The sequence below is a fragment of the Sparus aurata genome, chromosome 16, assembly GCF_900880675.1.
Source record: "Sparus aurata chromosome 16, fSpaAur1.1, whole genome shotgun sequence".
Classification (NCBI taxonomy): Eukaryota; Metazoa; Chordata; class Actinopteri; order Spariformes; family Sparidae; genus Sparus; species Sparus aurata.
The window spans coordinates 1,183,010-1,199,214 of record NC_044202.1 but is presented as its reverse complement, the minus strand read 5'-3'; the positions used below and the strand labels follow the sequence as shown (position 1 = coordinate 1,199,214).

Genomic DNA, 16,205 nt, shown 5'->3' with positions numbered 1-16,205 from the left:
GGTCGTGACCGCTATATCAGACGCGATCACTGCCGCAGGAGAGTTTCGAGAGATTGATAGACAGTGAATGAGAAGATTACAACAACGGTAAGATGGCTAAAGTTTGTTTCTGAGTGACTGTTTGTACGTACTGTTGTTGGCGACGAGCTGTCCAACATGATGTTGTATAAGAGGCTTTATATTAAAGTTTGAGTACTTTTTTTTTCAGTAACTGATGGCGCATTTTTCAGATTTAAATGGTGTAACGTTACTGTAGCTAGCAACGACCAAGCTGTTGAACATGATATTGTATAAGAGGCTTTATATTAAAGTTTAAGTACTTTTTTTCAGTAACTGATGGCGCATTTTTCACATTTAAATGGTGTACTGTAACGTTAGCTAACGACCGAGCTGTTGATAAAAATGTCCAATGACAGTAACTTAACTGACGGTGCATTTTTCAAATTTAAATGGTAATGGTATACTGTAGCTAGTAACGAGCGAGCTGTTGAACATGATGTTGTATGAGACGTTTTCTTTTGGGTGTATTTTTGTAATTGATTTCATTAATAAAAAAGTCAAGGTGCATTTTTTGCAAGGCTACACATTTAAAATGTGTATTAACATGTAATCAGTGTCACAGTCGTCTTTCTAATTAATGCTGAGGCTATTTTTAGTCATATTCACAGTAAATCCAGGTGCATTTTCACATTTCAAACCGTTCTAATAATCACAATGTACATTAGTATTCATGCTGACAGTTGTGTGGTGTCACTGAGCTTCTTGGGTCTAACTGCTGGCTGTTTTTGGTGTACAGATGGACTACATTCCAAATTTCCAGCTGCGGGCCGGTACGGATGAGTTGACGCTGAAAGCTTCTCCTGAGGCAGAAGCCTTCATCCGCCAGCAGCAGGGGATCCTGTCCTACCGACCCAAGGGTGCAGCCGCCGTGCTGAGCCAGGCTACCGCCTTGGTCCAGGCTGCAGAAGGGGACACAGGGGACGCCAAGCTGGTGCTCAGTCAGCACAGCATCCAGTTTGGAAAGTACAGGGGGCAGACTTTCCACTGGTTGCTGAGCAATGACATGGGGTACACCTCCATGGTCGTGGCTGGGCACCAGGACGAGCGTGAGTCGGGTGACACCACCACAACACCCGCCATGCTCAACAAGGACTCCCTCTCCCGGTACGTCAGGCTGTTCCCCAGAGTCATGTCTGTGATCCAGCAGAGGAGGATGGCTGACGGCTCCCTCTCCGCCTCCTCTTTTGGTGACCAGGATGACAGGCTGGTGGGTTTTGGGGAGCACGCCGGGCTCACGTATCGGGAGTTTTATGAGTCGGCTGACCCTGTCGTGCAGAGGTGAGAGTCTGGACTAAACACTGGTGTTCCTGCTGTTTCCACATTCACTCCAACTGTCCCTCATCCATCCACAGTTACAGGATGTGGCTGCAGAAGGCCCGGGTCAGTCTGTGGGCTCCAAGATGGACCACCTGAAGAAGTTTGTGCTGAGGAGGGACCACAAGAGAGCCGCCTAATCTTCTTCAGGTCCACCTTCCTCCACAGCCACCTCCTCCTCCTCCACAGCCACCTCCTCCTCCTCCACAGCCACCACCTCCTCCTCCTCCACATCCACCTCCTCCTCCTCCTCCACAGCCACCTCCTCCTCCTCCACAGCCACCACCTCCTCCTCCTCCACATCCACCTCCTCCTCCTCCACAGCCACCTCCTCCTCCTCCTCCACATCCACCTCCTCCGACTCCTCCACATCCACCTCCTCCTCCTCCACAGCCACCACCTCCTCCTCCACAGCCACCACCTCCTCCTCTACTGCACCATCTACAAAATGGAGACAAACTCTGCTTTTTGTGCATATGTTTTTATATAGTCAAAGTTTATTTGGAATTATTTGTAATGTTTTTCTTTGTGCGCACTTGTGTGTGTGTTCAGTTTCCTCCTCAGAGGATGATGACCTGGAGATGGTGGCAGCTGCTGCGCAAGTGGAGAAGTCCCTCTGTTCAGGTAATGACATCACAATTAACCTTCACAACAACTTTGAATGTAATGTAATAAATGAGTAATGCACAATGCCAGGTGAAAACATTTTTATTTGTCTGACTGTCACATGTCTTTTTTGTATCTTAGCTCCAGCTCCAGCTCCAGCTCCAGCACCAGCTCCAGCTCCAGCCACAGGACAGAGACCTGTAAGTGGGCTGCGACCAGCTGAAGTTAGTAATCTGTTAAAATATTAAATGTTCCAGTTATTGTCAAAGAGGAGTTATAATGTCCTGTAGTGTCTCTTCTTCAATTATTGGTTTCTAATTATTTAGCTATAAATTACATTATTTCATTTGTCCTTTCAATTTTATACTCTGTTTTGTTTTGTAATAGCACTTTGTAAACTGTGTTTTGAAAAAGTTCTATATAAATAAAGTTAATTGTTATTATTATATTAATCTCTGTGTCTTTGTTTATGTGTGTATTTCAGGTTCTGCTTCCAGGCGGCTGGAAGGCCTCACTGCCTCTCGTGCAGCAAGGCTGGGTGAGCCAGGCGCTCTTCAGCCTCGACCAGGCCGGTCGAATTGTGCTGAAGAACGAGCTGCAGACGTGGTACCTCCCTCCTGGACCCAGAAGGCTGTATTACCAGCCTCCTGCCTCACCTGACGTGTTTTTTCAGCGGCCTTTCTTCCTGTGGGTACCGCACAAGATGTGGCAGTGCCACATCAAGTGCCCAACATGTACCCACGGGATGACAGGGTGCGGCCTGTACAAAACCGTCCGTAAGGTGCTGGACATGGACGGCTGGTACTTCATGGGCACGGAGTACCTGGAGTGCCGCCGGTGCAAGCGGAAGCTGGCCTCATGGGGGGGCAGCATTCTGTCACAGCTGGAGGATCGGTACAGGACGCTGTTTCCTGCTGTGCTCACCTACAAGTAAATCACAAACTATACACATTGCTCACACTGAAAGAAGCAAATGAATTACACAAGGGATTTTATAATATATGTATATATTATATTGTATTACATAAATGTTATCCCATCTGTTCTGTAGGTTGTCTTGCGACAAGAAAGTGCTGGCACAGATGAGGGGAAGGACGCTGGGCAACAGTGCCGCCCGCCTGCGCTCCTACCTGGTGGAGCAGCACACGACAGCCTGGATCGATTGCTGCCTGCGCTTCATGGGCACGTACAAGCAGTTTGTAGTGCCAGGAGTGAGCGCGCCGCCTCCTCCAGCCCTCCCACAGATGGCCGCCGTGCCCAGCCGGCAGTGGATCCTCCGGGCCTACGCCACCGACAGCTTCTCCCGCTTGGGGGAGATGAGGGCGAAGCTGACGTCGGTCTACGGCTCCATCCTAAAGATGGACTCCACTAAAAAGGTAGATAGTTCAGATCATCTCAACATCATTTTGTGCAACATGTATTGTAATGCAAGACCATGTAATTACTGTTTACACAGCTGTTAAGTGGTGTGACACGCACAGTTCTAACTGGTTGCAGTACTTACAGTTTATGTACTTTCGTTCTGTAGATCACCAGGAAGCTGGCCGGCCACGCTGCGGGGACGGCCCAGTGGGTGACCAGCGTGGGGAATGAGTACGGGCAGGTGCTCATCTCGGTGGTCACTGCCGCAGAGGGCCACGGGCTGAAGGTGATGTCCAGCGGGCTGATCAGGCGTTACCGGCAGGCCGGGCAGGAGCCGCCCACGGTCCTGTATGTGGACCGAGACTGCTGCTGCACCACGGGAGGCACGCCCGCGTCCGCTGCACTCTTTCCTGAGTGGACGCAGGTCCTGGTCAGGCTGGACGTGTGGCACTTTATGCGGAGGCTGGCTGCAATGGTGACTACTGACAGCCACCCCCTCTACGGCAGCTTTATGCGGCGCCTTTCGGCCGCCATCTTCGCCTGGGACCCGGAGGACGTGGCACTGCTGAAGAGAGCGAAGGACGCTGTGGGGCCCGCCGCCTGGAGCAGCGTATCACTCAGGGAGATGGCTCTGCACTGCCGCCGCTGCACACGCGGTGCCGCCGAGACCGAGCGCCTAATAGAGGAGGTCCTGCAGCACTTTGGGCCAGCCACGGACACCATGGGCATCCCTCTGCTGGACCGGCACAGGATGGAGGGAAACTGAATTGTGCAGCGCCGGCACTTGCAGTGCATCCAGGACCCCGCAGGCGTGCAGCTGTACACCAGAACGGGCCAGGTGACAGTGGGAGGGGTCAGCGTGCCCGTACTCCGCTGCGCCCGCGGCACAACCTCCCGCGTTTGCCCAAAGACGGCTTGATTTCTTTGAAAAATGTGCTGACGTGACACGCTTTAATAACAGCAAACCTGTTTGACCCCTGCCTGTATGTTCAACTGGAGGAAGGCGAAGCTGGAGGGTCTCGTCCTCCATGCTGCTGTGCCAGATGCCAGCTTCCCCTTGGTGGCGCCCGAGCCCATGCTGCCTGTCAGGGAGAGGCCACAAACACTCCCCCAGACGACTGCTCTCCTCGGGGCACCAGGGTCGGCACTTCCTGCCATGGAGAGGCCAAAGCACCTCCCCGGTGCGTCTTTCCAGCCGGGCCCCTCACAAGCACCAAACACCATGGCTCGTCCCGGTGAATCTGCCGCCACCATCACCACCACCGCTACTGTCACCGCTGCTTCAGGTGACAATGCAGCTGCCATCGCTGCTGTGGTTACTGCTGCAGCTGCCGCCAGGTTGCCAAAGACGGTGAAGGCCGCAAGAACAGAGGCAGGCAGAAGAGAGAAATGGGGAGGACTTTAAAACAAAAGCGCCCTTCTCCTGCATCTGCAGCCTCTGCAAGCAGCCAAAGACCAAATATTTTGGACACAAAAGCATCTTGCTAATGTCACCCCTGTGACATTTCTATGTAGGAAGAAAAGACAGATGGAGCCCATGACACATGGAGAGCAGGAGCTGGCAACATGTATTGATCAGGTATTTTATTTATTAATAATTGCTTTATGATTTCATTTCTTTGCGTGTGTTTCTTTTTTGGGGGAATATAATATTTATTTAATACATTCAGTGCTCCTGCTTTCAGTATTTCTATTAATGCTGTGGCTTTATACTAACTGTAAAATGTAAAAAAATAAAAAACAAAAAGTATTTGTTTCAGTTGCCATCATGCCTGTTGGAGATCATATTTGCTGAGGTGGTCCTTCATGATGGAGAGAGAGCTTTAATGACCCTGTTCCTGGTGTGTTCCTGCTTCAGAGCAGTGGTGGGAATGGACTACTTCCGGAGAAAAGTGCATTTTCTGTGGCTTGACAGCAAGATTACAAAAATGGTTATAGCTATGGTTACATACACTGCATGTTTTCCATGTTAAATAAATTAGAGAAATCAGCTTATTCTCAATTTTCTTCTACATACATGACATTCAAAAACTGCATACCATTTCCATGCACAATTTAATGCAATTACAATTAGTAAAACACGACACAAAAATAGAACCATGCTCTCTTATTTTAGTGCTTCCTCTATTTTATATGGATATGATTTTTTGTCAATATTTTCCATGTCATGTGGCCCACTGACTCAACACCAGAAATTAATAAAATAAAATTATAAAAAAATAATAAGCAAGCTTTATTGTATAATTAAAAGAAAACCCCAAGAACAAAAAAAAAAAAAAAAGAGTGCTGGAGATCCCGGCCAAAAAGAACAAAACATGGGAAGATGAAGGACCAGCCGCGCAGTGAGCCGTCGTTCCTGCACCTCCCCCGAAACTACCTAAAGGATATCTAGACCTAAAACAAAAGCAACAAATAATTGAACTACCAGTAATCTCCAGCCCAAAAAGGAAAACAAAGACAAGAAACACCCCAGCACCTAAAGTGCATGGAGGTTTTCCCAACCCGTTTAGAGCAACAGAGCAAAGGTGAGGAGAAAACCCTCCTCACAGGTATGTGATCTTTCACCTCCTGCTCTCTCTGCTATTTTATCACCTGCCCCCACTCCACCAGAGCATCAGATACCCTCAGGTGTGCAGAGAGAGGGAGACACAGCAGAGCACACGTACGTAGAGCACACATTTGCTTGTATGTGTGGTCACTGTGTGACGTGTTTAAGTTATTTTACATGTGTGCCGTGGTTTTTTGTTGCATTTCTTGCTGTGTGTTTTTTTTGTGTTGCACTTTATTATTAAAGTCCCTGTGGAATCATGCACAGCCGGTACAGTAGGAGGCGTAAGGCACCTTTCAAGCTGTTTCAGATTGGTAACCCTCTGTAACGTACCACCGTCCTCCCTCCATCCAAACTTCACATCTCACTGGGTAAATAGTTACTGTTTGAAAGTGGTGTATTTAGATAATCACTATATTGTGTTGTTTATGATTTTATCACATGAATTATTAATACTTAAGTCCTTCAACGTAACCTTTTTCCACGTAATCACTCCATTCAAACAGACTATTCGTCTCAATTGGGAATCGACCGCGTCTTTTTCTAATTGATGACGTTTTTCTGCCATTTTTTTTGCCTTTCAAGCAGATTATGAAATCTTCAAAAATCCTCAACTTTTCAAGCATTTTCAAAGCTCATCTAGTCATTCACACTTCCAGATAGAAACTCCATTCAAACTGTAAAACATTCACAAAGACGAGGACTTTCACCTCACAGGTGAGCTGCTGCGCGTCTGTGTGTGATCTTTCTCCTCCTGCTCTCTCTGTCTAGTGTTGTGTCGGTTGCGAACGTGTCGTTCGAACGAACAAATCTTTTGAGTGAACGAAGTGAACATGGAATCACTTCATGAACTGATTCGTTCCTTTCTCAGTTCAGTTGAGCTCAGCTGCGAGCATGCCGGCCGGCAGTGGGACTGCCGCGACTCACACAGAAAACTGTGAGGACGTGATTCACGTTCGCGCTGTGATTCGTTTATGATTCGCGAATCTACTGCACACAGAGAACTGTCACTGAGTACGTGATTCTCGTTCACGTGCTGTGCTGAAAGTGGCGCTGTGTCACTCAGTCAGGGCAGAGGAGTTGATTAACGTTCAGTAACCGTACTGCTAAAATTAGCGCTGTGTTGCTAACATCCGTGTAGCATCATGTTAAGTGATTTTACTGTGCACAGAGGACACTTTCACCGTGTAATAATTTTAGTGCATGTATACCACTCAAAGCAGCGCTGCGTCTCCCGCGAATGATTGTGTACTATCGTCTGTGAACGCACCGTCCCTCAGTAAGTGAACATGAACCTCAGGGCTGAATAATGAACTGAATGACGGATCGTTTGCCTGCTTATCATTTCAGGGAGTTGGAGAGCACTGAACAATTGGCTGAACAAATCCAGAGCACAGCGAAAACAAACGTATTTGCCCGTGTGGTCACTGTGTGACGTGTTTAAATTATTCTACCTGTGTGCCGTGGTTTTTTGTTGCATTTATTGCGGTGTGTTTTTCTGTGTTGCACTTCATAAAGTCGAGGTTGGTAGCGGAGTGGGTGTCTCCCTCCGTAACGTACCACCATCCACCCTCCATCCAAACTTCCGATCTCACTGGATAAGTAGTTGTTGTTTGAAAGTGGTGTATTTGTTGTAATATTTTTAACCAAAATTTTGGTATAAGCTAAAAAAATCATATTGTTTTCAAGGTTTTAGGAACATTTCAACCCTGTCCAGGTTTTCTTCAGGCCTGACACACAAATAAAACTGTCTGGCTGTTGAGATGTTGCTGCTTGTCTTGTGAGATGGAAAGTGAGCTTCTGCTCTTCCTGGGCGACTCCTTTTATACCCCTTGGTTTCTTTGGCCCCTCCCCCTACGGAATTTGTTCCGTTTAACTTTGTACGGTACGTATGGATTGTTTTAAACTGTGGAAGGTAAGTATAAATTTGGTTTTCAATTATGCACGGTCCTTCCCCTGGTCGTACAATAGTGTGAATGCTCATTAGCAGCGTTCTTCTGGAATTTATTATTCTTACGTACGTTATTTGACTCGCTTCTTCTCCTACACATATTGAGCTACAGCAACCATTCATCTATCAAAATGTTCAGCTTTTTAAGGACATTACTGCTTGTTTTTATTTTCTATCTTTAATACTTTTGGAAATATACAGCTTTTTCTGCAAAAATGGTCACATTCATCCGTATGTAGAATTTTTCAAATTTCATTCTGCTACTGCTTCAGCATACGTTCAGCTATAAAAACCATTCAACTATCAAAATGTTCAGCTTGTTAATCTCTTTCAGCCTTATACTTTCATCTTTTTAAAATATTCATCTTTTTCATACATTCAGCTTCATGTTCAGCTAGGGAAACTGTTCAGCTATCAAACCATTCAACTTTTTAAGCTCTTTCAGAGGTCTTTACTCCTTTTAGCTTAATAAAACATTCATCTTACTGCCTTTTCCATATATTCAGCTTCATGACCACCTAGAAAAACTATTTATCTACAGAAATGTTAATTTTTTAAGCTATTTCAGCCCTTACTCTTAAGCTTTTCAGCCTTTTCAGTTTTTCAACATTCATCTTTCTGCCTTTTCAGCTTTTTGAAACATTCTGTTCAGCTATCAAAACTTTTTTTAGCCCATTCAGCCTATTACTTTTCAGTTTTTGAAAAATTCAGCTTTTTCTACAAAATCTTGACCATTCATTCTTATAGTTTTATGCATTTTTAGAAAGTGTTTTCAGTACATTAGCAGATTTCCAAAATCACTTCATCCATTAGCATTCACACTGCATTCTCAGAGGAAATGCAATTTTTGCAGTTAATACTTAACTCCATCAACAGTTTTTCAATGTATTCAGTCCATTGAAACACAGAGTATTTATCTCAATTAGTAATCGACCGCGTCTATTTTTCTAATTGATAACTTTTATAATTTCAGATATATTTTATGTTTTTACGCCATTTTTTCCCATTCAAGCTGATTACGGAATCATCAAAAACCCAAAATTTTCACACTTTTTCATGCATTTTCAAAACTCATCTAGTCATTCACAATCCCATATATAAACTCCATTCAAACTGAAACTTTCACTAAGATTAAGACTTCCTCACTTGAATTCAACTTTTTCACAGCATTCATACTTTTTGCACAGTCGCAGTTCCAACATTGCTAACTTTTCAGCCACTTTGAGATTTTTGCATTGGTATGTATGGGGTGGAGTGCTGACAGCCAGAGGGGAGGAGCCAACTGACAGAGTGGGGAGGAGCTAAAAAAAATCAGAACACCTTGTCTTCAACCTGCACTCCCTTCCACAATTTTGACTCCAGCAGAAATATAACAACACCAGCTTGTAGGTACACTTGTGCTGGTGTAACAGTGGATCTCTGGAGGCAATCGGACAAACACTTTTTGGCTCGGTGGGCGTTTAACTAACAGGAACACTGACCAGCTGCCCCATTAAGCCCCATTAAACTGAGAGGAAAAATATCTGGAGGCAGGCAAACACCAGGCACGTGCACACATAAGGCCCAAGGGTCGCTTGAGCCCCTGCCGTGACTTTTGTGAAACGTCAAACTCCTAGTTTCTATATTAAAAGTTAGGGATTTTCATGTGATACATAAGAAGCATCATGCTATTCTCAATAAAAGAATACTAGATTTCCTTGAGGAACACTCCATCTTGAGTAAAAGTCAAATTGGCTTCCTCCCAAAACACCACACCACCGACCATGTATACACCCTTCACACCTTAATTAACAAACATGTACACCAAACAAAAAATTGTAAAATATTCACCTGTTTCATTGATTTCAAGAAGGCTTTTGACTCTATTTGGCATGAATGGCTTTATTACAGGCTCCTACACTGTGGTATGGAGGGCAAAATGTATGATCTGGTCAAATCAATGTATTCTGAAAATATGTGTGCTGTTAAAATTGGACACAAACAAACTGACTGAATTCTTCACCCAGAGAAGAGGTGTACACCAGGGCTGCAGTTTAAGTCAGACTCTATTTAACGTGGATATCAATGAACTTGCTGTTGAGTTGGATCAGTGTGCTGCTGCTGGCCTCTCCCTCCTAGATAGAGAGGTGAAGTCTCTGTTTTATGCTGATGACCTTGTTCTACTGTCTCCTACTGAACAAGGACTACAGCAACAGCTGGACATAGTAGAAAAGTTCTGTCAGAACTGGGCCCTGGCAGTAAATGTGAAGAAAACTAATATCATAATCTTTCAAAAACGCCCCAGATGTCAGGAGAACAAACACCAGTTTACCATAAACAAGCATGTCATTGAACATAGCATGAGTTATACCTACCTTGGTATAACCATCACAGCATCAGGGAGTTACAACATGACAGTGATGCACTAAAAGAAAAAGCTCAAAGAGCCTTACATGCAATTAAGACAACATTTTATAATTTTCAAATTCCAGTCGAAATCTGGCTTAAAATATGTGATAGCATCATCCAGCCCATAGCGCTGTACAGTAGTGAAGTCTGGGGTCCACTCAGTCATCAGAACTTTACCTGCTGGGACAAACATCCAACAGAATCCTTACATGCAGAATTCTGCAGATACGTCTTACACGTACACAGAGCTTGTGTTTGTCTCTTTTTTGAGATTTGTGTGCTGGTGTCAACCGGAGTGTTTTATTTTGAAAAGTAACCGGGTGTTGGTTGTTATTTTGGCGCTTGACTTCCTGTCTGCTCGGTGCTAAATTCAGCTGAATTGCTGTGTCGTGCTCCGGCATCCGGCAGAAATAGAAGTCCTGCGTATCTGTGCCGGAGGGCTCTGGACTGCCGGAGCTGGGACGGAGCAGATACGCAGCGCAGAGGACCTGGTGGGGAAACTGGCCGTCACAACAACACTGCTCTCCAAACACCAATCAGAGTAAAGCAAATTATAACACAATGTAAAGAAACCTATCTGGAACATTGGAAAGAAGAAACTAAAAGCCAAAGTAGATTAGAATGTTATCTGGCCCTAAACAGAGATTATGAACTAGCAGAATATCTCTCTGCTGCAGGCACGTGCACACATAAGGCCCAAAGGGTGCTTGAGCCCCTCCCTTTTTGCCTCGTATTATAAAGTGTCCTTTCTGTGTGTGTTACTAATGAATAAATAACTTGTGTAAGAGGATGTGAAAAAAAAGGCGGTATAAAAACGCCACGGTTATCTACCGTACGCATTTCGTACGTAATATGGTGTTGTGTGTGTGTGTGTGTTGAGCCTAAAGCCGCCTCTCTGTCCGCTGCAGAGAGAGAAGAGAAGCTGCTGCCTCATCAGAACTCCACCACGCACGTAGATGAGACGTGACTGTGGAGCGACTTGAACCTTTGTAAGTTATAAATCCATTAAACATAACTTCCTTGTGGGGTTTAACAAGTCGCCTTCCACTTATTCAACGTGCTTAAATATGAGTCATATTTCAGAAGAGTGTCCATTTGTGCTTGCTAAGCTAACTGCTTGTTAATGAGAGTGAAGAATAATCTGACAGCTGTCTGTCGGCTGTTTATCTGCCACAAATCTTCAGCTTCTTCCAGATATTGAGTTTATTGTCACTTTGCTGTTGTAAACATTGTTGTTCCTACTAAAAGTCACTGTAGTCATTTCTTGGTTTTGTCACATTTTTAGACGTGTATCATGTATTTCTAGTTTGCACTTGCCCTCCGATAAACAGCCTGATAATAAACCAGTGTTTTATTGTTTTTTAAGAATTGCAGCTGAATTGCATGTCTTCCAAACCTCAGTATTATGAGAATGTGAATAAACTCATGTTGACAATAATTAATTGACACAAAAGAAATGGCGATTGCATATCACTCACAGCTACACAGGATACACAGCAAAGAAGTTAGCTTTCTATAAGTACTTTGTTTATTAATTTTACATTAAGTAGTGTACATATTGTGTTACTGAGGCATGGAAAAAATGTCGTGCGCGCTTTATGTGCGCACGTACTGCCCTTTTCTGACTTTGAGCCCCTGCCCCTCTATAACCAGAGATGCACCGATCGATCGGCAACCGATCGCAATCGGCCGATAATGCCCCTATCGGTTTTGATCGGAGTTCTCAAAATAGATCACATCAGGCTGATCAGATGATGTTTCAATATAGAGACAGTGCATTGACTGCATGCAGGGTGGGAATTTCACGGCGGCCATGGCCGCTGTTGCCCCGCACTTTGGCCTTGATGCAGCGTGAAAAAAACCTCATCGTACGGCCACAGTGGCCTCTGTGCCCCTGGCCCGGTCAGCGTAGCGAGCTTGCCTTTAATTACAGCCACCTGAGTGCACAGTAGTCACTCACAGTAACTTCAGTGAATCCGCGGTTCGCGCAGGTGGAGTCTCATCATCACGATGATCTCACGTGAAAGCCTCTCAAACAGCAGCAGCGTCTCAAAACAGAAGAACGAAACTTACAGCACAGCGAGCGCAGCCGGTTTGACATGATACGTAACTGACTTGTGTGGTAGGATTTAGTCCGGTAAAGTTGGAAATATATTCACAGATTCGAACTTCCCGGATCTCATAAGTGAAACCTTGTTAAAACACAAACCGACGGCTCTTTCCTACCGTAGTGAGGAAGACAACGAGCTACAACCGTATGTTAATCAAAACGAGCGTCTGGACATTAACTCTGGTCTGTATGGTCAGCCAGCTGTGAGACGAGGGCGCAGGGACCGTCTACAAAGTGCAGCACTGAAAAGAGAAACTACAAAAAAATTCAATAACTTCAGTATTATTCAGAGTGTAGTGCCACCAAAATCACTCCACACATCAGTGGTCTCCTGCTGTTATTCTACAATTTTTTGTTTGGGAAAAAATGTGCTTTGCCATAATTTTGGGGAATTTCTATTGGAAGAAATATTCAATAACACTAATATTCAGTGAGGTGTCACAAAACCCACCTCACCCTAACCCTACTTAACAAAAACTACTTTCTAATGTAACTTTAACTTGATTTTGGTATTAGGAAATGTGTTAATACATAATCCATGTCTTATTATAAATTAGGATGTTATGGTATCAGTCTGAAAGGTAAATCAACACATTTTACTCAGTGGCCTTTGTGCCCTGTCATGTGGCCTTGGTGCCCCTGAAAACAAAAGTGCAGGCCAAATGGACTTGCCCCTAAAATGATGAAATTCCCTCCCTGACTGCATTCCCACTAGTAATCTACAGTTACTCTATGTAAGCTGAGTCCAAGTTGTCTCTAAGAGTCTCTAGAGTGTGAAATATTGCACATTGCCTCAGCCTGCAATAAAACGGTGGTCAATTCATGATACTTTCTCATCTCCTCATTTTTATACTTAATAATACAATGTCAATGTTGTGTAAGAAGAATCATTAATTAAATATATGAAAGTTACACAAGACAACAATATAGAAGAATTTATGGATTTGACGCTGTGATCGGTGATCGGCAATATCAGGATCGGCAGATACTGCTTTTGGTGATCGGTGATCGGCCCCAAAAATCCTGATCGGTGCATCTCTATCTATAACCATGTGCACGTCCCTGGCAAACACATCCAATTTTCTAAACTGCTCCACAAGACACATTTTGGAGTGCTCACAAGACTCTCATAGTGTCTACCGCATCATTATTTGAGTGTGGCAGTTACTGTTTTGCAGAGAGAAGCATGATAATGTGAGGTGAGCCTCACTATTAAATCATATCCCACAGTCCGTTACTAGGACCAACCTGGTTACCGTCACCGTGGCAACCGAGATCATGTGGGCCAACACAGAGAGACGTCCTGTAAAGTTGTAAAAGTTGTGATTAAAACGTGTTTTATTGCAGTTTTCCACATTTAAAGACGTTTGAGGTGGACGCACAGAGTAACATGGTGCAGCTGATGGTATCGTGAATTACACCACATGAACTCTGTATCACTGATCTCAGCTGTATCACTTCTTTTACTTTTCTAAAAGTCAAAATGAGGAACGCTTCACGAATTTGCGTGTCATCCTTGCGCAGGGGCCATGCTAATCTTCTCTGTATCGTTCCAATTTTAGTATACGTGTAACCGGAGTTACACAATATCAGAGCAGGAGGTGTCTGGTTTATATATGGGTATGGACCCGGACCCCTGGGAGTCGTGGTGCGACCCTCAGACAGTCCTGTATGTGAGCAAACTGCCTCAGAGTGGCTTTATATAGGCAGAGAGCAGAACAGCCTTCAGAGCTCAGGGAGGCTGTACTGTCTCTAAGGACCCAAACTGACTCAGTTCTGAACAATTATGAGTTTTATCTGCATGCTGACGGCTCGCAGGGCATGCTGGGAATTTTTTGCAATGAGCCTTTACGTCAGAGAGTCAGGATTGGTGCAGCGGCAGCAAGATAACAAAGGATTACCACAGGGCCCCTCCTCCTACATTCCTGCCTGAAACCACAACCAGAGCTCCGGCAGCTGCCCTCCCCCTCCAGGGGAGAGGGAGAGGGAGGGACAGAGGGGGCGGGGGAGGCAGTCAGAGACACAGACAAGCTTCCACGTGTGATCAGTTCTCAGACTCGTGCAGACGTTCACAGCAACAAGCAGCTCCTCGGCTCAGCCTCAAACCAGGAAACAGGACTGAATACAGCCGAGGCTTCATGTGCTCCGTGTCGGGCTGTAATGTGGACCTGAAGCTGAGGTTCTGTCTCTGAGACGGGTTTAACAAAAAGAATCCACCAGCTCAGCTGCAGCAGGTTTATTGCTCTCGTTCTTTGGACCGGAGAGATCAAAAGAGGACGTCTCTGTCGCCTCATTCAAACCACCAGTGAACATTTAATCCCATCATTCCAGAGTGACGATGTTTCTGTAACGCTCTGTTTTTCATTCAGCAGATTCAGCTGTTGTTCAGGTTCAGTTTGTCTCGGCTCTTCGTGTTTTCTTCCTGCTTCCAGCTTCATTTAAAGAGAAAAATGTCTCACAAACTCGTCTCTGGGTGGCTACGATTTATGATCCCGATCTGGCAGTGAGAATACAGTGACCTGGGATCCGGACCAGAACAGGGTCAGCTGTAGTCACACAGGCGAGGCAGCCAGTTCTGATTCCCGGCTGTGTCCTTTATGTGAACTTAACTACAAACAAAGTAAAACAGTGTGAACACATTTGAGCCTGTTAGCTTAGCAACAAGAGCGAACTCGGTTTAGAATCTTTGAACTTTGCTTAATAAACTAGCAGCAGTCCTTCTATCTGTCTGTGTTCTGGACTGACAGCAGTGGATCCAGATCAGCTGGACCCGGCTGAGGACACCAAGTCCTAGTTAGTTAGTTAACATCCCCCAACTGCCCCCCTTCTCTGAATGCCTCCCCTCCCCCACCCACCCCGCCCACAGACATAAGAGCTCATTGCATAAAATCCCCAGCATGCCTTGCGAGACTTCAGCATGCAGATAAAACTCATAATGCTTCAGAACCGGGTCAGATTGGGTCCTTATAAGTTGTTGAAGCTGCTGCAGCAGCCACAGTACAGCCTCTCTGAGCTCTGAGGCTCTTCTGAAGCCACTCAGAGGCAGTTTGCTCACATACAGGACTATCTGAGTGTCGCACCATGACTCCCAGGGGTCCGGGTCCATACCCATATATATACCAGACACCTCCCACTCTTATATCGTGTAACTTCGGTTACACGTATACTAAAATTGGAACGATACAGAGAAGATTAGCATGGCCCCTGCGCAAGGATGACACGCAAATTCGTGAAGCGTTCCTCATTTTGTTTTCTAAATGAGTAAAGTTAAAAAACGATACAGGGTTTAAGAGGTGTAATTCACGGCCCCACCAGCAGAGGGTGCTGCTGCACCACGTCAGAGTCTGATCATCCACTTTAAATGTCTTTTAAAGTGGAAAACTGCAATAAAACACATTTTAATCCCGACACTTAGAACTTTACTGGACTGGATTTAAGAAACTGATGCTATCAAAATGATAACTGCATGTTAACCTGCGTCTGAGTGACCGCTTCAGATCTCACTTCTCTGTTATATGTATACAAACATGAAGAACAGAAATAATTATAACAATGAATAAAATAACTAAAATTAAGACATGTAATAAATAAAATAGATAAAAAACTAAATAATTGAATATAATAAACTGAAAAGAGTAAAAGTGAAGGGAAGACATCACAGAAGGACAAGTTTATAAAAATGGGTTTTAAGAAGTGATTGTGTGATTACGTATGTATGTGTATATCATATATACACATACATACATCTACACAATACAGGACATTATAACTCCTCTTTGACAATAACTGGAACATTTAATATTTTAACAGATTACTAACTTTAGCTGGCCGCAGCCCAGTTGCAGGTCTCTGTCTTGCAGAGGAGG

General features: G+C 44.8%; 2 non-coding genes across 2 annotated transcripts; one reads left to right on the top strand and one right to left on the bottom strand.

The window, feature by feature from the left end:
* Positions 1-13,818: 13,818 nt before the first annotated feature.
* On the bottom strand, positions 13,819-13,924 carry LOC115566510 (U6 spliceosomal RNA). The gene has a single exon (XR_003980999.1). It is a non-coding gene; the product is annotated as a U6 spliceosomal RNA (small nuclear RNA).
* Positions 13,925-15,482: 1,558 nt separating this feature from the next.
* Positions 15,483-15,588, top strand: LOC115566563 (U6 spliceosomal RNA). The gene has a single exon (XR_003981048.1). It is a non-coding gene; the product is annotated as a U6 spliceosomal RNA (small nuclear RNA).
* Positions 15,589-16,205: the final 617 nt, after the last annotated feature.